This window comes from Vicia villosa, linkage group LG3 (assembly GCF_029867415.1).
Source record: "Vicia villosa cultivar HV-30 ecotype Madison, WI linkage group LG3, Vvil1.0, whole genome shotgun sequence".
In the NCBI taxonomy this organism is placed as follows: Eukaryota; Viridiplantae; Streptophyta; class Magnoliopsida; order Fabales; family Fabaceae; genus Vicia; species Vicia villosa.
This window is the reverse complement of record NC_081182.1, coordinates 179633094-179654610: the sequence shown is the minus strand read 5'-3', so window position 1 is coordinate 179654610 and position 21517 is coordinate 179633094.

The following is a 21517-nucleotide window of genomic DNA, read 5'->3' as shown; positions in this document are numbered from 1 at the left end:
CTTCAAATGTGTGTGCAAGAATGGTAAGGACATTCTTTTTTGGCATAATAGGTGGTTGGGAGAACAATCTCTTTGTTTCGACTTCCCGGATTTATATGATTTATCTACAAAAAAGTATTGTACGGTGGAGGAGGTTATAGATTGGCATGGTGGAGGTTTTAGGTGGAAGTTGGAACGCCTTTTCTCGAACGACCCTTCTCACGGCCAGACGGTGGCAGCCGCGGCTGTTGCTGGCAGCAGCTGGGCTAGGCTGCGTGACTGCATCAGCGCATACAGCCCCAGCGAGTCTGCCTCCGACACTTTTGTGTGGTCCTTACACGATAACGCCGAGTTCACCGTTGCGAGCATTGCTTCCGTGATTGATAGCGCGAAGTTTTGTGCTTGGGATTATCATGTGATTAATTCGTTGAAGGTAATGTGGGATCTTAAACTTCCTCCCAAGATTAAGGTCTTTACTTGGCGGCTTTTTATTGACCGGCTTCCTACTAGAGATAATTTGTTGAAAAGAGGTGTGACTAGTGTTGTGTGTCCGAATTGTGTGATGTGCGGCTCCTCTCTTGAATCTTCTTCCCATTTATTCTTTTTTTGTCAAGAGGTGAAAGCGGTTTGGAACTATGTATTCACGTGGCTTGATATAGCGGAGGAGATTACTGTGGATGATTTTCTTAGGTTCGAAGTCATCCAAGAAAAGGCGTTAGGTGGCAAGCGTAGAATTGCGATCAATTTTGTTTGGATAGCTACTCTTTGGTGTATTTGGCTTATGAGAAATGCCATGATTTTTAGGGGGAAGATTTTTAGTTTTGAGGTGGTGTGTACTAACATTGTGTTTCTTTCTTGGAGATGGTTAGGTTGTGGATATACGAAGTTTAAACCAAACTACTACGAATGGTTTAAACTTCCTTTATCCGAATATCGTATACCATAGTGCCTTGTTTTTTGTAAGGGTTGCACCCCTAGTGCGAGCTTTTCAATCAATCAATCAATTGCTTATTAAAAAAAAAACAATGACCTATTACGCAAGACCCATGTATTATATCAACATGTTGGAACATTGTGTCTAATATATATCCCTTATGCATCTCCATAGAGCTTGATCAAGATAGATTAATCTTGAACACTTTAAACTCTTCTCAGTATTGTTCTTATGCAAAATGCAACTAATTTAAAAAGTCAATACACAAGAAACTACATAACTACTTTTAACATTCCATCTATCTTGAAGAGTAGTTGTGGTTTGAGGCGAAAACTTATGACACAATTGTAATTTGTGTGTTTGATCTATTAACCCATTAATTTGTATAAAAAACGATAAATATCTTTTGTAATGAGATTGAGGATCCATAAAATTCCCATTTATTTATTTTTTTTATTTATAAAATGTCGAAAATACCACTACATCCAAATAATAAGTCACTTGTTTGATTAATAGAATTTCGTGACATCACTTTTAATGTATCACCATTTTAAAACAACTTTCACAACAAACAATTAAGAATCCGGTATTTAAATTAAATTTACTACTCGAATGTTATCCCTTAAATTTTATTTTTATTTTTTAATATATTTTTTAGATTATTGAAAAGAAAGAAAAAATGGAGTCTCTCTTAAAAACATTATTTTCTATAATTTGAATTAAACTCATAATGTTTTGGTCTTGCATGCAACTTTATTTGAATTTCAAACGATACAAGACTGTATTGAATTCATCTACATGGCATAAACGTAATGGATTTATTACTATAGTCAAACCAAGGAAAAAGAATGACGAACTAAGTACAATTTTCTATTATTATATTTGGTCAGAAAAGATGATTATTTGAACAAAAAAGACCAATTGGTAAATATGAAAACAAAATATGAACTCATTGGAATACCTATTATTTAATTTATTTGATTTTTCAACAATTTGATTTTACAATAAATAAATGTTAGAATGAAGTATCAACAAAGTCATATTGAAAAATGTATTTTTCTTTCTTTCATTTAGTTTAAACTTATTCAAATGGTTAAATTTGTCAAACTTTTTATGTCAGTGCTTAAACCATACATACATTTATTTAATTTATAAATCTTATTTGTTTTTGTCTAAAAAATACAAAATCTCCGGATTGTCTAAAAATGACAATCTTTTTCACCTCTACTCATAGTTTTTTTTCAGCCCTCTTGTAATAAAAAAAATAATTATACATGACCCTCTTTAGCAACAAGTTATGATAGATTAGTTTATGCTTTGAAGACGACAAATACTTGATAACTAGTACATATTTTTTTTGGAAAACATATTATTCGGTCTCATTGAGTATAAACGATATCTTATTGCCAATAGATTTTCTCAACAATATGGTATGGATTATAAATAAATGTATTTTTTCGTGGTTAAAATGACTATCCTTTGCATTCCTATTTTAGTTAATTTTGTTTTTAGTGACATATTTCTTAAATGGATGTTAAAATTGTCTTTCTAAATGATGATCTATAACATTAGGCTTGTATGGTACCTCCAACTTGTGTTTCTCATAATCTAGGGGGAAGTGTGCAAGTTCAAAAAGGTTTTATATGGTTTAAAATAAGATCCATGTTTTTTTGGTATGAGAAGTTTACTATTATGAATACATCTCTTAACTTTCTCTATAGTGATCATGACTCTTCTTTGCTTTTTAAGATCACTACTCATATTCGTATTTTACTCTCATTATATATTATATATTCATAATATGATTATTACATGTGATAATTTTTATGAAATTGATGATTTGAAATTACTGTTACCTAAGAAATTTGAGATGAGGAGCTTAGGCATTCTACACTAGTTCTTAAGAATTAAAGTTGGTAATTTCTTTACCCACCTCCCTATTTTCTTGGTCACCTCTGGTGAAAAATCAAATATACTCCTTACTTCGGAAATGCATTTCCGAAATGCAAAAAAATGTTGTTTTCGGAGATGCATCTCCGAAAGTGCCTTTTTTTTTCAAAATTTGTCTTATTTCGGAAATGCATTTCCGAAAACAGCATTTCAGAAATGCATTTCTGAAATACTGCGCGTTTTGCAAATTAAGCAAAACAGCCCCCCTCCCTCATTCATTTTACCCTAAATCTACTTCAAACTTCCTCTCTTCAAAATTTCTGCAAAGGCAAGTGTGTACTCCACAGTTAAGCATTCCAAAAGCTTCTCAATCTCAACCTAAATCTTCCCAATCTCTTCAATTGGTAAGTTTTTCAATTTTTTTCAATTTTTAGATCTAAGATTAAAATCTCTATTAGGGAGTTTAGAAATTGCAAAAATTATATTGGGGTAGGTTGGTACTGCTATTTAGGTTGTTTAGAATGAATAAAAGTAGTTTTGAAGTTTGATTTTGGGGTATGCCATGGAAGTTGCAGAAAACTGCTTCGCAGGGGTGTTTCGGAAGTTCATTTCCGAAAACACCTCCCTTCCCAGTTTCGGAAATGAACTTCCGAAGTGGTCCAAAATTGAATTTTTATTTTGTTTTTTTATTGTTTCGCATTCTTATTGATTTCAAATGTTTTCAGGAACATGGCAGGCAACCCAACACGCATCAGACATGGTAGAGAGATCCAGACTGCGTCGGCTAGATGCGAGCGGGTGGCGCAGCTGGCGTCGATGCAGGGACGGGGGCAGGGACGAGGACGTGTGTGAGTTCCCGTGCAGATGGACGAGGGTACTTCTGCATCTGGATCGAGGAGCCGTCTGGCTTGGGTATCTTCTTCCCGCCAGCGAGAGGAGGAGGAGGCAGTTATATACCACGAGGCGGAGGAGGTACCGGATGTTGACCCTCCACACGGGGAGGAGGAGGAGCAGGAGGAGGGCTACCCGGGAGGGCCCAGTGACACGACCTTGCTGATTACCTACCACGAGCACGTCGCTCGGCGTATCTTGGGGGAGAGGTATTTTTTATAATTTGCCCGACTTTATTATTTAACCGTTTTTAATTTAGCTATTTATTCAACATTTTCTTAACGGTCTAATTAACAGTGTTTTTATTTGTTTTTTTTTGTAACAAGAGAGACAGACTTTGAAACAGGTGAACCACGCCCGGAAGGTTTTTGGTCTCTTTAAACCATCGGCGCAGTGGTTTAACGACGCGGTGAGAGCTTCAGGGCTTAGTGGGTTGTGCATGACGGGGTATACCACCATCAGCCACGGCATGCAGGGGGCCTTTGTGGAGAGGTGGCACAGGGAGACGTCTTCTTTCCACTTACCGGTTGGGGAGATGACGATCACCTTGCAGGATGTGCAGTGTCTTCTCCACTTGCCAATTAAGGGGAGGCTGCAGGACCATTCCCGGATCCAGAGGATCGAAGCCAGTGAGTGGATGGCGCTCTGTCTGGGTATGGAGCCAGATATGGCTAACTATGAGTGCGAGACGACAAATGGGCCTCATATCCAGTTCACCACACTGAGCGCATATTTTGAGCACCACCTAGTGGCGGCGTCCGAATGCGAGGAGGCGGATGATGGCCTATTAATGGAGTATCACCGTGGCTGCGCTCTCCGGTGCTGGTTCATGTTTGTGGTAGGCGCTGCAATCTTTATAGACAAGAGTGCAAGATATGTCGACGTGACCTACCTCCGCTACTTCATGGACATGACTACCGTTCACCAGTGGAACTGGGGGTCAACTACTCTGGTATACCTATACCAGAAGTTGAATGAGGCCTTCAACTGGAGGACCAGACAGTTGACCGGATCCTGCACACTACTGACGGTACGTTTCATTTTAATTGTTTCACATTTATTTATGTTTCGTATTTAATTTTAATACATTCTCGTGTTTGTGTTTCAAAGTTGGATCATCTCCTACTTCCCCCGCATCCACGGCTTCCGCGTTGATCCCGTGGCTACCTCGACCGCACGATGCACGATGACGTCAGTTGGAGGCCATTCAGGGACTACACTGATGTTGTCCCCTTTGACAGCATATCGTTATATTCTGGCTGGTTGGCATGCGGGACCAACACCATGGTGCGGTATCTCCCTCAGCGGTGAATGCGACAGTTTGGATTTGTGCAGCTGATACCCAGGTCACCTTTTGAGGCTGCTCCTGACACAGTGAACCGAGTGCAGCTCACTGACATATATGCAGATTGGGAACGGCATGTGGTCCCGGAGGAGTATCGTCGCATTCGGGTCACCCAGGACTGGCACAGTGTGGAGGGGTATGTCACATGGTTCTATCGGGTGTCACATCCTCTGATGAGACCCGACGCTCCCGGCGCTCCTAGGCCAGCACACGAGGAGATCCGGGAGAACCAGCAGGCCGAGGATGACCACGCCATTGATCTCCAGCCGATCTGCCAGCGGATAGAGATGCTTGGGCGGGACGCGTTGGATCGAGGTATCGTTGATCAGGGCGGTCCAAAGGCAGTCGCCGTGATGGAGAGGATCGTCACTGATGTGGGCCGTGCGGTGGCATATAGGCGGTAGAGGAGGTCCTAGGGAGAGAGGGTTAGGCATACCCAGTAGGGGTTCGGGTTTATTTTTTTTGTATTCGGATTATATATTTCGCACACTATGACTCGGTTTGTATATATTATTTGAATTTTATTTATTATAATAGTATTTTACGTTGATATGTCGTTTTTTTTGTTCGGATTTTCCGTTTTGTATATATTATACGTTTTGTATATCTTTCGTACGGGACTATTAGAAAAAGCGCAAAAAAAATAGACTCCTGCATAATTCAGAAATGCACTTCCGAATTACACTAAAATCTGAAAAAAGGTGTTTTCGGAAGTGCATCTCCGAAAACACCCTCCATTTGGTGTTTTCGGAGATGCACTTCCGAAGTCAGAGAAAATTTATAAAAAAAAACTTCGGAAATGCATTTCCGAAGTAAGAGTAAAGTGGGGTTTTCGCTGGGGGTAAAGAAATTTCCTTAAAGTTTTATCTTCTCCTTGATTTTATCTTCTTTCTCACTCCAAGAACATTGTTAACATTCTTTAAAAAACACTTTTCTAACACTAGAAGAACAAATAATCCTCTTAAGTTGAATGAGAAATATACAACTCATTATGAGGTTCCTTTATCAGATCATACTTTATATTGTACTTTGGCTAGAAGCCCAATGTATCTTACAATCACAATAATTATATTACTTATGGTGTTTATGTTATGAGTTAGTTTGTTGCATATCCTATATATATGCAAAACCATAAGTCGGCAATTGTATGGCATAATAATATATAAGAGAGTTTGCACAACTAAAATGAATCGAGTCAGAAATAGTAAGAACTAAGTTAGCAAGTGAATCTACACAACTATTCCCTTCTCTATAAATATGAGAGACAACAAAAGTCATATTTCTAGTAATATGAACACAGTTAAGCCATGTACTACGGATTTGCCAAGGCACCGCAAAATGCGGATTAAAAGCAAGGACCACAACCGCAAAATCTTATTCTAACCAAAGATGGGGGCCAACCCTTCTTATTGGCAGACTCAATTTCACGCATAGCACCCGTAGTTCGGCAATGAGAGAGTTGGAGAAACTAAAAAAATACGCAAAAGCACCCAAAAATTACCCTCATGATTCCTAACAATACCACCACATGCTGAGGGACCTGGATTGTTAAGAGAAGCGTCATCACAGTTTATCGGTATCCAATTGTGAGGTGGCGGCTTCCAAATAACCTCAATAATCTTCGGCGCATTAGGAGGGTTGATCTTGATTTTGAAAATTTTAAGCAACACAAAGTCTGACATGCTAATGTGACAAAGCACTGAAGAGTGTTCGTCGGCCAAAGAGCAAGCCAACAAAATATAGACAATGGAAGAAGAGACCGTGACGAATTTCTCTTTGAATCTAGAATTGTTACAAGCCATTCTAATTGCATTGATGATAAAAATAGTTACCACATTAAAAACTAACATACTAATGTTAGAAAATTGGAATTTGACATTCTCCAAATGTCATTCCAGCAAGTGATTGAGGAGTTTATTTGCATCATAGAAAGCAGCCAAGACCAAAGAGTTGTTGCATATCTGCATTCAAATAACAAATGGTGATCGGATTCATCGTTCGTACCACACAAATTGCATTTAGACGGCAAGATGAAATGTCGAAACTTAAGCTGTTCATCCGTAGGCAATTTCTGCAATAAGAGTCTCCAAGCAAGAAATGATTTGGACGAAGGAATGTTTTTGGACCAAATGAACTGATTCCAATCAACAGAAATAGCGGCAAAGCGCTTGAAAGAGTAGGCGAGCTTGAGAGACAAAACACCCGAGGAGTCATGTTTCCACATTCATTTATCGGACCTAATGTCAAAAGGAATATGAGTATTAAGAATTCTAACCTTAGTATAACTTGGGACCAAACATGAAGAGAGATTCCAATTGTTGTGATCAATAAAATGATTCACCATAAGCTTGTCATTCACTTTGGAAGAGGGAGCTTCCAAAAACAGATGGGTGCCACACCAATTATCAAACTGGAACCGAATATCCTTCCCGTTACCAAGCAGCCAGAGAATATTGTAGGTCAAGTTATAGTATTCCGATTTGGCACTAGTCCATAAAGAGGAAAATAAGTGAGATTTGAGAAGCCGATTATTTTTAAGAATCCGATGTTTGAGAATAGCAGCCCAAGCTTCCTCTAAATTAAAAACATCCCAGCAAAGTCTAAGGTTGCTAGCCTCATTCAGAGCGAGAAAAGAACGAATACCCAACCCTCATTTTGATAAAGGTTTGCATAAAATTTTCTAAGCCTGTAACAGTTTTCGTTTTTGCAGTGTCTCTGCTCCAAATGAAGTTCCGAGAAGCACACTCAAGGTCTCTAAGTAACGGCACCAGCCAAGAGTAAATGAACATAGAGTGTGTAAGCATACTTTGGTTAGTTGACTTGACCAACTCGACCTTACCCTTAAAAAACAAGAGAGAACCTTTCCAAGAGGCAAGTTTGCTAATGATCTTATACGCAATTGGCTGAAAATAGAGAGCTTTAGGACGACCTTTGAAAATTGACACACCAAGGTAAGTAAATGGCAACAATCCATCTTTGAAACTTGAGATATCTTTCAAAATATTCAGTTTATAAGTCGACATAGCCCCACCAAAAATCAAAGATTTCTCACAATTAATAACTTGACCCAACGCCATCGAATACTCTTTGAAAGCATTGGCAAGAGTCCTGTCATTTAAAAGTTTCCCTCTAGAAAATAAAAGGATACCATCTGCATAAAGGGAGTGAGAAGGAACACTGACATTGTTAGGAGCTTTGATAAGTTCCAATTGTCTCGAAAGAGCAAGGTGGGAAAGGTGTCTGCTTAGGACATCTTCGGCTAAGCAGAAAATCAAAGGGGGTAGCGGATCACCTTGACAAACCCCATTCCTACAATCGAAATAACCTTTAAGCAAATTGTTAACAGAGATGGACAAGAAAGCAGATTACAGGATGCTCTGAATCCGGTTGCAGAAGGTGCTATTAAAATCAATCTGATATAATACTTTCAAAAGAAAAGACCACTTCAAGGTATCAAAAGCTTCTGTAGTATCCACTTTCAAAACAATGCTACCACACCAAAACTTCGAGTCAAGCAAATTGATAGCCTCCGAAGCAAGACCTATAATATCCTTGATATGTCTTCCGTGAATAAAACCATGTTGCTCAAGAGAAATAAGGTGCGGAATAAGGGGAGATAACCTGTCAACAAGAATTTTAGAGATGATATTAAACTTGAAATTCGCCAAGGCAATCAGATGAAACTGGTCTAGAAAATTGGTATTTTGCTTTTTAGGAATGAGAATAATGGCATTGGCATTGTAACCCGATAAAATCCAACCCGAATTAAAAAACTCCAGCACCGCGGCAATGACATCGGCTTTGATAATATCCCAAAAACTGTCAGGACTTGGGGCACTGTCCCTGTTGTTGCACCCCAAAATTTGCCCACTTATTTATTCCCCAATTGGCTTTCATATCACATCCATGTGCATACTTCATTTAGGTCATGGCATTCATATCATTGTTGTCGCTCAAAATTTGACAAGAGAATGGGGGTTCTATGGAGAAAATTCTTGATTAAAAGAAGAGCATATGGGGTTTCATCTGGTTGCTATACTTTCACCAGTATCCTCAGGAAATTAGGATTTCACCGTTTTTAGTTCACGGGTTTGATTGGACGATGCGCGTTTCAAGTTCATCTGGTCTCCCAAGTTAAGGTTTTGACCAAAGTCAACTCAATTGAGTTTTTGGTCAACTTTCTTAATCAAAAACCGAGGTATGGTATGAGGTGTAATTGGGTCCATGTTGAGATCTTTAATTGATTTCATTGGTTGATTATTGACTGAAGTCAAATTGGAGGTTTATTGAAAAAAATCATTTGTGGCAAAAAGTCAACAGTTGACTTTTTAAGGAATTTGGTCAAAGTTATGGTCAATATTCTTAATGTTGATATTTGATGAAATTTAATTAGGAATGGCCATGATCAATCAAGAGAATCAAGAAAAATATGGAAATTATAGTTTGATTTGAAATTGACTTTTTCCAAGAATCATATTCATACTTCCATTTCTCAAAAGACATAACGTCTTCGTATTGACATTAATTTGTTGCAACAAGAGATGTAGTATGCAAGCACCAGACGTGGGATCTATTACTATTTTCTCCATATGGCCATGCAAAGACCCACCTCCATGCATAAAAAAATGCTACTATAAAAGCCATGCAAAGAAAAGAATTGATTTGAAAAAAGAGCTACAACAGGTGTGTACACATCTAGATAATTACTACATGTAGATGCAGCCCTATAAATTTCTGGATAAAAATCTTGGCTCCAAGAAAAGAAAGAAACGTGCCCATCGAGTTTTAAAAAAAGGAAGAACGATATAGGCCATTTTCGTTTTGCATTCTGAAAGGGAAAAACTGTAGCATTCCACAATTAGCCAAGCCATATATGCTGCATGAAAGTGAAGAAGATGCTTACTCTAAGTGTACAATGGGTGTGTGTTAAGTTTAGAGAGAGAATTGTTGGTTACACTACAGCAACTCCACCATAAGTTCCATACACCCTCTCCATATATAAACCATTCACACCTCACATTTCAAGGGGGCTTCACCATTTTTTTCTCTCAGATTACACACAAACCCACACTTCATTTTTCATTTTCCAGTTTTTCTCTCATCCCTCTTCGCTCTCCCATGCTCTCTTCCTTTCACTCTCTCTCCGCCACCAACCACCATAACAAACCCTAACAAACCTCCATAACCAACTCTCAACAACTTTCAAATCTCCATCACCATTACTGAGCCACACCTCGAAGCATCACCACCAATTCCTTCTGGATTATCTATCTACTACTGCTACAGCATCATCATCATCATCGTCATGGTTGCATCATTACGTTTCTGAACCAAAATCCATCTCCCTCGAGCTACAAGAACCTTGAGTTTATTTCTTAAGGGTTTGGAATCAAGAATCTGAGCAGCTCGTCTTTATCTTACGGATTTGCGCTGCAAGAAAATTCTAGCATTCTCTTGGCTTTGGTTCAAAGACTTTTCAAGTAAGTGTTCGAATCCCTCGCATTAGAAACATGTGATAGGTCTGGAACTCCCGTCATCAGGGATTGGGTTAGGACAATTAGAACCACCATGTTTTCGTCGTATATGTTGCATTTGCGTGTGAATTTGCTTTCTTTGAACATGGATTCGGTTTGCAAGATATAGCCCTTGTATGAATGTGTGAGTTGCGTATTTGAGCTCCTTGTATCATGAGGATTGTTTTAGTACAAATTTTGTGTGTATTAGGGGAACTCTTGAATGTTAGGGTTTGTTAAAAGCTTTCGGTTTCAATGTTGGAGGTAGTATTAGAAAAATCTAGGACCGGATCTGTGATCAGCATGAGATTTGGAGTAGAAAGGTGCCATCTTTTTATGTTTCTGGAAAATTCGCTCGTCACCGCCGTGAGTGAGGCCGGGGAAGACGACCGGAGAAAGCATCTACGGCGTCTGAAATTCCATACTATTTTTCCCCATCTGCGCTTACGTGGCACGCTATAGTTGGTTCTTATTCCCAGCTATTTGGTTTTGTCCTATCCTCAATCATTAGGAGATGCGTTGTTAGTTCATGAATGGCCCTGGCATTTGGTTTTTGTCTTATTCAATTTAAAATCATCTTGACCAATTGATACCCATGTGTGTTTTATTGTGTCACGTAAGAAGTCAAATGTGATATAAAGATGTCATGTGGTGTGTATAAGAGAGAAAATCCAAACAAGAATAAAAAGAAACATAGTGATTCTGGGCCACATTAGACCTTGGGCCCCAGTGCTTTGTTATTCCCACCCTTGATTCTGAGGCCCAAAACGTGCAACACAGTAATTCGGTTCATTAGAAGTTACTTTCTCACCCCCTGCTTGCTTTAAGTTCTTTTATTTTCAATTTTGTTTTCCCTCCAACTTTTAATTCATAAATCATTTTCTCATGAAATAAAAAATCAATAAAAATACATTTTAGGTATTTTTATGTGTGCAGATATTTTTGGTATTTTTTGTAGATTTTTAGAAATTAGTTTACTATTTTTAATAAATCCTTTTCCTCACATGTGTTCATTTTCTTCTTAGGTTTGCTATGTTTTACAAAATAATTTGGTTAAGTGCCTTAGGGATAGAATTTAATCGCCATTTTTTGTCTGATATCAGTAGACTCATATACCATATTGTGTGTAAAAAATAAAAGTCTAATTCTATGTGTTGGTTAGGTTTTCATTAGGTTTTCTATACCCGATTAATGTGCATTCCTAAACGGATAATCATGTGAATTTGAACTATAATTTGCTTTGCATTTACGCAATAGCCTTAGATCCTTTTTTTACAGTTAATTAGGGATGTTTAGAGGTCCTAAGACCTGGAATTAGATTTTTAAATCGTTTCTTCTTATTTTACTTGAATTTTCCTTTCTTACATGTAAATACTTGCTTTCGGCTAACGATTGTATCATAACTTGTCCAAAGGACCTATAATTTTGTATGAGACTTCTTGACTTGATTCCTTGATTGTTTAGACACCTCTTAGAGGTTATTATTTACTGACTTCTATCATATGTTCACATTTTTCTAACTTCGTTCACAATTTGAAATCGTTTAGTTAGTATTGACCTAGTTTTGCCTAGTTTTTGTTAGAACTTTGTGTTGCTTCAAGCTAATTGACTAACAAGGATTGGTATAAGGTCTTAGACCTATAAATGCAATGATATGCTACTGACTTCAAGCTTAGTTCATGTATTCATTTGCTTTTTGTTTTGATTAATTGATGTTTGTTCGCTAGTTGTTAAGTAACGATTCAAGCGATACTTTGGTAACTTGTGAATATTTTTGTGTGATGCCATGATGCTTTTGTGTTTGATTTAGGACACCAATTTCCTTGGTTTGCTACTTCCCTAGGGCTTTCTTCCCTCTTTCTCATGCTTTGCTTCTTCTTTCACACTTTGATTGTTGTTAGTTTAAGAGGCGACGATTGTTTGTTCTTCCTCCACCTTTTGTGGATTGTTTTCTCTTGGGATTCATTGTGTGTAGTCTCTCTTAGGAGTGGACTTGGTTAGGGACTTCTTTAAGTCACCTACCTTGCTTGTTGCTTTTCTTATCTCTTACTATATGCTTACCATGTTCCCTTAGGGCGGTGACTTCAATCTTCATTAAGATTAGTCATATAGAACAACTTAGGTTGTAGTCTATGCATGATAACATAGGTAGAGATCCCTTATCCTTGACCTTAGGTCCATTCTTATATGTTAGCATTAGGTTAGAAATGTATGTTCCCCTTTTGCATAACAAACAAAAATCCATGAAACACAATAAAACATTAATAAAGGTTGAAAAGTAATAAAATGGAATGGAAGCTCTTGTCCCTCTTGTTTAAGGGGATCACTTGAGTGGAGATTCCTAAACCTAAAAAACACAAACCCAGAGTTGATTGAGTCTTCCTTGTTTAAGGTTCACTCGAGACGCTCGACATACTTTTCTTTTGCTTTTAAGAGCATGTTACTTCCACTCCAATCCCAACGTGAGTCTCCAAAGGTCGAGCGGCGGAGTGTGATGTAACTGTTCACTAAAAAAATACCAACAAACAATAAAAAAACATAGAAAATCTTGAGCAGAACTACGGCGCTCTGATTCTTCTTAAGAGGATACGTAGGCATAGAGGCAACTCTAGCGAGCACAATAATTATTAAAAAAACTTTAGGTTTAATCATGCATTGCATTAGTGATAGATACACCCTTTAGATAGAAACAAACATAGGTGGATACCATCGAGTACGATGGGCGCGAGGGGTGCTAGCACCTTCCCCTTGCGTAACTGACTCCCGTGCCCTGCTCTCTAGTCAAAAGACCTTGTTCTTATTTCTGAGTTAGGTTTCCTGGTATTCCTTTCCCTTACGGGATAAATATATTAGTGGCGACTCTGATCCATTTTTCGCGGTAGCGACAGCTGGCGACTCTGCTGGGGATGTGATAGACCTGTGCTGGTCCATTCTTAGCGAGTCGATCCTGGCCTTTGTTTGTTTCTTTTATTGGGTGTTTATTTATTTGTTTATATGTTTACATTTTGTATATATGTTTGCATATCATGTCTATTTCCTGCTTGCATATCATGTTTACTTTCCGCATGCATCTGGACTATATTATGGGTCCCCGTGGGGGCCACATATTTTTCTGCTTTATTTTGCAGGTGGGGAGTTTGTGTGAGGTAAAAGGCCCACTACCCAGGCCAGTGATACTTAGGATTAGTGTGGATGCCCATGTCAACTCCCGTAGCGTTTGATACGATCGAGCTTGACATGGGGTACCACGACCAGGCGAGGTTCTTTCATGGAACATTGTGTCTGGCACGTTTGTGCCTCAAACACATTGTACCCCATGGGAATCGTTAACCCTGGTGACCATTAGGAACCACCTGTCCGTGTCTAGACTTCATACCCGTGAGATTGGGGTGGGACAGGAAACCTTGGCTCCTACATACCATCGCTTCTTCATGGTTGAGGTCAGACCTTTATTTGGTCTGTTCTCATGGTGCTTGATATACTGGTAGTCAAAAAGGCGTTGAACCTTTGATCTTGTGACATGTGACCTATGCAGAGATTCTATATCAGTTATTCAGAGGATTGTACAGTGGTTACTTGGATTCTATGGACCTTGATCCCATGCTTTTGCATTGCATAACATCATTGCTTTATACACTTCATTTGTGGAGGATTCTAAAGTCTATTTCCAAAAATAAAAAAGAGGAAAAAAAAGTAGAAAAACAGAAAAGATGAAAAAAAGAAAAAAAGGAAAGATACTATATGCAAAAAAAAGGGAAAGAAAATGGAAATAAAAGAGTGTGAAAATACTTTAGGATTCTCCATAAATGAAACATGCATTCATACTATCATGCATTTCATGGTTCTCTCAGAAACTTATGGGGGCCCTTTCTACTCAGATTCTAACTTTAACAACAAAATCGACTTCTCACTGCTACGTGCTAGAAAGTTAACAATGAACAATTCTGTGGGGTTTTGATTGAGGTAAGAACATAAAGGGAGAATGACATGAAGCAGTGTGTGGAGGTTATTCAAGCCTTGTCTCTTTGACAAGAAGAATAGAGACAAGTTCCTTAGAGGCCAAATGAAAATGTTAATCTCACCCATGAGAAGGTCTTACGAATCAGAATGTCTGAAGTACTGTTGAGATTCCTATTACTGTTAAGGAGGGAACCCATCATGAGAACAATTTGGAAATTGAAGTCTTCAAGTTTCTGATTATTGAAAATGAAAAAGGTTCCACCTCTTTGAGAAAAGGTTGAAAGCCATAAAAGATCGTGACTCCGCTTATTTAGACATTGTTGGTTTGCGCCTAATGCCTGATTTCAAGAGCTACATGGGCTGTTTACTCTCACTCCGAATGGTTTGGATGTTGAAGCTAAAGTGGTAACCATCTCTTGTACATATGTGGAAGTTGCTTGGGGCTCCCGACCGAGGGATAAGCAAGACGTATTCTTATCTTGAGCTTTGAACCATTAGCATTGCTCGAATCCCTAAAGCACTACCAATTCTTGTGTGACTTCGTCAGAATCTTTTTCCATGTGGTAATCAAGAGTGTTCTGCAAAGATATTTCTCATCCTCAAGGTTCTACCTCATATCCTGGGCTGCCTCCTCTTGGAATTTCCTTCTCATAAGACTTTGCTTGTCAACAGATACAAAAAGAATATGGGAAACATAATGATGTAATGCAAGTGCCTTGTGCCCCATTCGCTTTCCTGCTTGCTGGAATTTCAATTGGTTAAGATTCACGCTTTGGGTCTTCCTTACCACATATAGCTCTCCTGAGGTTGATGATCATACTAGCTTCTTCCATTTATAATGGTGATTACTGATTCTAGCATCTATATTTGGGGCTCCCGACCGAGGGATAAGCAAGACATTGTCTATCTTGAGTATTGCATCATTTGCATTGCTCGAATCCCTAAAGTAAGGCAAAAATGCACCACTCTTGTACGCCTTTGTTAGAATATTTTTCTGGGAAGTAATCTAAAATGTGTGGAAGGAACATATGATAATGCTAAGTGGCTACCATGCTGGGGCACCTAGCCATTCAACTAAAGGTGGTAGGACATTCAAATGCAGAATTCAAGTCCTCGTTGATTTCAGAACAATCACATTCACTCCAAGAGGTTTATGCACAAGTTGAAGTCTCAATGGGGTATCTATACTGAAGAAAGCATTCAAGAGCAAGAAGTCCATATGGAGTCAAGTCTCCTCAACAATGGCAGTCATTTAAGATCTTTATTGCATTCTCATTCCTAACATTTTGTTGTTTGTTTAAGCATTGCTAGCATGTAAAAAATTGTTAATTTCTGAATGAAAATAATAATACATTGTTTATGTTTGTCTTGAAGTAATCCATTCGTTTTCACTCAAAAAAAATGTTTTTGGCATTACGATACCAACTTTATTAATCTCTTGCTTAGGCAACAAGCGGAGGGAGAATGATGAAAAAAAATGCAAAAATCCCTAATTGTGTGTTTTTGAATAAAACTCTGCTGATGATGTACAGGCATTGTTTCAAATCCCCAAACACCGGAGATATAAGGGAGATAGACCCTCGTCAACCCCTTTGAGCCTTGAAGTAGGAGTTTCTTTTCTGTTCAGAAAAAAACCTTAATTTTAACCCTGGGGCGGGGTAGTGTTCATTTAACTTGATCAAGTGTTCAAAACTCACAAATGATATGCATCTAAGGATACAACAATGGTTATCCTTCAAAAGGTTGAGGAAAGTCAAAACCGTGATAGTTATCCTTCACCTACCAAGAGGACAAAAGATGACGGTACCACAATGGTAATCCTTCATCAATCATGGAATGAGGCAGTCGCAATCACTTCCGACGAATCAAAGACAATACGAGGTCACACGACTTGTTAAAAAAAAGAGCAAAAAAAAAAGAGATGAAAAAAAATAAGAAAGAAAAGAAGAAATGATGAAAGAAAAGAATATAGCAATAAAAAGAAAAATGATGGTGAAAATAAAGCAAGAACAAAGTCGTGTGATAATGAATCAAAAGAATAAAAGGTGAGCGACTGCCATGGCCAAAAAACCTCATTGATTCCTCAACTGTTTCAAAAACTCCTTGTGAGGGATTGTCATACCCCAAAATTTGCCCATTACATTTCAAGATAATTGAGCTCAGTTAATCTCCACAGGCTCATATGATCCCTGACTGAAAACATGTTCGCTCTCCTCCTAAGCATTGAAGGTCAGAACTAGGGTTTGAATTTTCTCAAGGATAATCAAATTCTGAGACCCCAAATAGGCTCCATGACCTCTCATATGCCTCAAAGGACCCTCGTGACAAATTTCAAGCCTTGATCCACAGGATTGCTCATTCAAACGCTCAAACGATCAACAGTCGCTTATTTTTGACCTTGAAGTCAATTATGGTCAAAGTAGAGTCAAAACTCCCGATTTTTGGGCAACATCAACATTTCTATGTTATATTCATCATTTGATCAAAATTTGATCATGATTCATCAGGAAAAAGGTCCAAAATCATTAAAGGAAGAAGTTACTAAATTAGGGTTTTAAGGGGAAAGTCTACTGAACTTTGACTGATCATAACTCTCACATGGTTCATAAAAAATTGCCCAACCAAAGCCTATTCTCAAGGAAATTCAATTCTCTACAACTTTTATGTTGGGCCCGAGGTCAAGAAATGCTTCCGCATAAGAGTTATAAGCCAGAACATTACAGGTCCTTCAAGGAACTCGCAGAAAGCAGTTTTCTCGCACAAGCCATATCATCAATATAAAATCTCCAAATGGAAAAAAGTTTCCAAAGAAGCTTGTAGAGGACATCCTAAGATTTCCAAAAAGTCCTAGAACACCTTCATACGATAAAAATTGAATGAGTTATAGTTGGTGCAAGTTGGGCAAAATTTGAGAAATGCACAAAGCTTCAATTGATTAATTTCATGTTTTTGAGTAATGGGCCATAACATTTTGACTATCCACGAAATATTAAGCTTAAAAATGGCCCATAACCCAATCTTAAATTATCTCATGATTTTATTTCAATTATTTTTGATTTTATTCACTTAAAATCAATTTAAACCAAATAAAATTATGATTTAATAAGAGAATATCCTATGAATTGTTTCTCCTTCAAATATTCAGATCAAAGGCAATCTAAGGGTCCATATTAAAAAGAAAAAATGCACAAAATATATGGAAAACTCAAATGGAAAGATTTGGTGCAAGTTTGAAAACAAGATCTTTTTCAATCAATATCCAAACTTTCTCTCCATATCTTTCAACCCTAATTTACCTCCTATATATTCATAACATATGCAGCCCCAAAGACCACGAAACCCTAGCCTCCAAGTGCCTCTCAAAACTCACGAAAAATATATAAAAAAAAGAAGAAGGAAATCGTGTTCACTTTGGCATCCCTATTCAAATACAAACCATCCTTCCAGTCATCTTTCTACACAACAGAGGGTAAGATTGAACCTTGGTGGAAGCCCCATAACTCATATATTGATAACATCACGTCCATAATTTTTCATGCATTCCTTAAATTGTATTTACCATATTTTAACGTGTTTCAATTGTTTCTAACGCTTAGCATGAGTTTATGGTGATGTTTAGGACAGGTGTGAGCCATTAGAACAAGGCCATAACGTGTAGAAGTTAATTCACCATTGTTAGGGCATGGTGGAAAACACGTTCGGGTTCACCTCTACAAGGTGTTTCAGCGACAACCATGGCCACTATCGAATTCGCAAAGGCCTGTTTAGTAGCTCTGGGCGTTTTTTTGTTCTTATTGTTTGATTTTTGCAGAATTTAGAAATGTTGGTGTTTGCTACGGGATACACATGCAGGAACCGTAGCGAATTCATGGCTTTTTCGTAGCTAATCCATGTGCAGGTTTTGTTAAAAAGTGAAAGGTTGAAGAAAGCATGCGTGTCAATAAAGGGTTGGCTGGTCAAAAGGTCAACGCGTTGGGTCTTGTGATCCGCGTGTTTGAATATTTAATTTTATGCACCTATTTATTTAACGACTTGACAACGTAGCAGAGTTGGTATTAAGGCAAAGGGAATTGGCATGAGTGCGTGGGTTCGATCCTTACGCTGGCCAATTTTCTTCTTTTATTTCTTAAGAATAATAACTCCCAGATCAGATGTGCTTGAGCCCACGCGAAACTCCGATGTACCTTCAAATCCAACCCTTGGATTTCAACGGACGTGGATCTAACAGATTGAGACGAAGGCTCACCGTAGGCACACAAAGAAAAGACACAGGGGATCAGGCGCCCTGTTTCATCTTTGTTTATCATTTTTTTGTTTGTTTTTTTTTTTTTGCTGTTTGTTTTTTTAATTTACTAACCAAAAATCACAAAAAAGATTTCAATTAACATCTAGAATTTAAAACAAATTAGTAAATTAGGATTTGATCATTTTAAACATAGACTTTTATTTTCTTTATAATTTATTTTAATAGATCTAGGTTGGTTAATTAATTAAATAACTTACTAATTAATTTTTAAATTTAGGAATTAATCAAGTAGTTTTTAATTTAATTCAATTTAGCATCCGTTTTTTTTACTTTCTCCCGATTTCTTCTCTCATCTCAAAATCCCGTGTATGGCGCATGATTGGTCTATTTTATTTAAGATATTAGAATGTACATAGGTGAAAACAATGTAAATATTATAGTAAATCTCTTTACTTTCCTGCACTTTTAATTTCCGCATTTTTACTTTCCTGTAAATTATAAACTGCTTAGATGTATGTTTAGGATTGTATGATTAAAATAAAAATCAATCGCTAGCTAACTAATAATTCAAGATAAATAAATATCTGAATCCAACACACTTGCACTCACTCACCCTTAGGGTACGCCCCTCTTCGGTTGCCTTCATTATAAGGTCGTGTCCCTCGAATGTAGAGGTACCAATTAGCAAAGTCCCTCGATTAAAAATCATTGCAAAGATCATAAGTCCCTCGATGACCCACGATGTTGCCTACGATAATATGATCTAGTCCCTCGGATGGTTGCCTACGAAACAATGATTGTCCCTTCGAATATTGCTAAAGGTACCTCTACTTGTTGCCTTCAAACGACCTCGATGACCCTTCGATGACCCACACGTCCAATATAACAAGGATTTCCTACTTCTATATAGTATGGATGATCCTGGGAATCGTAAAAAGCATAGAAAAGGACCAATTAATTAGGGTAGTTCTCGTAACCTGACTAGCTCAATAAAAATCTTTTCCACACTATTTCAAAAAAACTAAGGCTACGCATTCACGCTAAAGTTCTTATACTTCTTTTCAACTCAAACAAACAAAACATGAGCTAAGCAAGTTAAGAGCCCGTAGATAACTACGGATGAAAAGGGTGCTTACACCTTCCCTTTTCATAACTTACCCCCCGAGCCCGTTTCTTTTTAAAAGAGGTCTTTTTCTGTACTTCTTACCTTTCCTAACGTTGGACAAAATAAAAGTCGGTGGCGACTCATGCTTACCGCAACATTGTTGCTTATAAAACAATAAAAGTCAGTTCACCGAGTTACAGGGATGAACACTTATGTTGAGTTAACTGAGCTTAGGAATAGAGAACATCACGAAGGGGGTGGGCACTGAATAATTTTGAGCCTTAAAAATCCTTTGTTTCTGAAAACCGTGAACCTGGCCAAGTTACAACCCTTAAAAGTCCTAATTGAAGTAGGGTTTATTTCGAAGACGCACTCCAATGAGATAGCGTTTAACTGACTCTCAATGAAGCGTAACACATATCTATGTTGGTATCGTATGCTCGCCTTATCTTTCACTCATAAGAGATGGCCTCTTCATTTCATAAAAAAAAAAGTTTTTAAACTTCAAGACTAGCATAGGCTTTGCATTAGAATTGTCATTCTTATAATTAACATTCTTTTGCATACAAGACATTTGCTTAAACATCAAGGAAGTTTCCATGATGAGAATCCATGAAGAGCTTGATCATGTCAAAGTAAGAGGACTTGAGAGCTCTGGAGAGTAAAAGGAAATCATATCAGAAACTGATGTCAAGGGGCTTGTTTCCTGAAGACTTCATTGAGCATAATCAGTTGATACCTTCTTTGATTTACTACCCTGAAGAGAGAAGTCAGAATACTCTGTTGAGTAGATGCATTTTGATCAAGTGTCCTGAGGGGAAGTCCGAAAGCTCCATTGAGCATGATAAATTTGCTTTCACAGTTTGTTTGACTTCAAAAGAAGTAGAATTTGAGGATTCTAGAAAGATGTGCATAATCAGGGGCAATCAAGTTGAGGTTTGACCTCTCAAAATCAATCAATCTAGGTCAATCACGACGAGGAATTTCTCGTGAAATTTAGTCAATCTGGGGCAGTTACGTCGAGATTCGACAAATCACTTCAAGGACCCGTTGATCAAGAAGAACCATTTCAAATGCTTGAATGTACTGGAATAAATTATCTCAAGTAAGCGTGGTGTAAGGATCCTTTCGAGGCAAATACCTTCGTAAGTCAGGCAGCCTGGGGCATAACCTTTTGGTTTGTATTGAAGAATCGTCATTCACCTGTAAAGCGCAGTTGAACATCACAAAGTTGAGAAGTATCATAATGCTCTTCCCCAGCAAGGTTCCATTCCTCAAGCATAGGAGTTTGTTTCTCCTAGAAAAAGCACTCCCCGAGTATAGGAGTTTATTTCTCCTGAGAGCTTGTTCCATTCCCCGATCATAGGAGTTTATTTCTCCTCGGAGTTGTTCCACTCATCCTAGAAAGGGTTCCTTATCCGGATTTCTAATCCCCACCATGGTGAATTGAGGGAATCTCCTCAAGCTGACAATTCTCCAAGCAATGGCACATGATGAGAAGTCAGAAGTATTCTTCAAGTCAAATAAGAAGTATGTCTTGCAAGTTAAAGTCCAATGTCTATTGGCACCCCCACAGAGTTCTTAACACTAAGGGGATTCTCCCTGGTGTTTACCTCTCCCAAGGTCAGATACGAAGTTCAATCGATAAGTCAGT